Below are 1,719 nucleotides of genomic sequence, written 5' to 3'. Positions count from 1 at the left end.
TATATGCAAGTGTATTGTAGTGATCATTTAAGGGTTAACTATGGCCATTGGAGACTGATCATTCTGTAATTGTCAGTGGAGCCCACGATCTCGAAGGCTTATTTGGTGTTTGGCGTAATGAGGGCTGCTGGAATTGCCTTTGATTAGATGGGATCGTGGGGAGAGCATGGCTTTTTCTTGAGCGGCAAGTTACTATTATACCATTTTGGGTCATGCTAGTGCCAGGCGGAAGCCCCAGCTAGCTCTAGAATTTTTTTTTTTAATTATTTTTTAATGTTTTTAAATATTTAAAATATCTATATATAATTTATAATAATATTAAAAAAATAAAAATAAGAAAAAAAAAAAAAGGCTAACAGTAACCCAGCGAGAGCCACCAACATTGACCTAAGTATTTTCCTACTATTTTAAGATACCTTAAACTACTTTACAACTTATACTCAACAATTTAGGCTGATTAATTTTTTATTTAATTATTATAATTTTTTTAAATCTTTACATAAAATATAATAAATAATTTAATTTTTTTATTTTAAAATAATAATATTATTAAAAAATATTATTTTAACAATATTTTATTTAACTTTCATATCAACTCATCTTATCTTGACTCACTATCCAAACCGCACTAAATTGAAAATGATAATAACCCAAATCCCTCTCTAGATGGGTAATTCTCTCCTCTCTATAGTCTTTCCTAAAACCTTTCCCCTCACCTAATCCAATCCTTACCCGTTATGATACTATTTGAATAGTGAGTTGAGATAAAAATTGAATAAAATATTATTAAAATATTATTTCTTAATATTATTATTATTTTAAATTTTAAAAAAATAAATTGTTTATTATATTTTGTGTAAAAATTTAAAAAATTTGTAATAATGAGATAATATAAGATAAAACACTTTTTTGCATCCAGACGGGGCCATAACGCTCAACTATGAAACAAGTCTCACCATATCGATCTCTTCCTCTCACAAATAGAAGCACTTTCTTGGGACGATATCATCCTAGAACCAGCCAAACTGAGAAAATCTCAAATCGTGCCCTTATTGAAAAATTAATTTCATTGAAACTCCTAAACAAACACACATTTCACACCACCATCAAGGTAGTATGGAGTATGGGTGTTACCCACATAGTGTAGGCGGGGAGACCCTTCCCCGCACCCCGTTTCGCACCATATAGAGAAGAGTTTTCAACCCCAGCCCCCGGCCCCGAGAGGCAGGGACGACGGTGTCGAGGGATAGGGTCAAAAATGTCATCTGCTCCACCCCAACTTAGGTTAATCCATTTGGTCTAAAATTATTTTTCCAAATTATTTTTTTAGACCTAAATTATAATATAATTTAAATTATAAATACAAAAAAAAAAATCTAAACTCGTTAGAGTTATATTTTGGATTGTTTTGGCATAATAAGTCTCACATTACTTAAATATGATTATTATATTGCACTGGCCTTCTATATAAATGTTGGCCTAAGAGGCCAAGGCAATCCAATAACTTGAATATAAATTCAAGTCTTTAATAAATTATATATATCTATATACACTATATTTATTTATATAAATATATATATATATATATAAACAATATTATTTTATATATGGTTGGGGGGGGGGGGGGGACAGGATAGGGCCCCACTAGGGTCATCCCGCTCCCATTGGGCATTCTCCCTGTGAGGTGGGGTAGCAGGGTGCAGGCCCTCGCTGCCCAAT

This window comes from Carya illinoinensis, chromosome 5, assembly GCF_018687715.1.
Source record: "Carya illinoinensis cultivar Pawnee chromosome 5, C.illinoinensisPawnee_v1, whole genome shotgun sequence".
Taxonomy (NCBI): domain Eukaryota; kingdom Viridiplantae; phylum Streptophyta; class Magnoliopsida; order Fagales; family Juglandaceae; genus Carya; species Carya illinoinensis.
The sequence above is the reverse complement of the archived record's forward strand: the minus strand, read 5'-3'. Positions refer to the sequence as shown.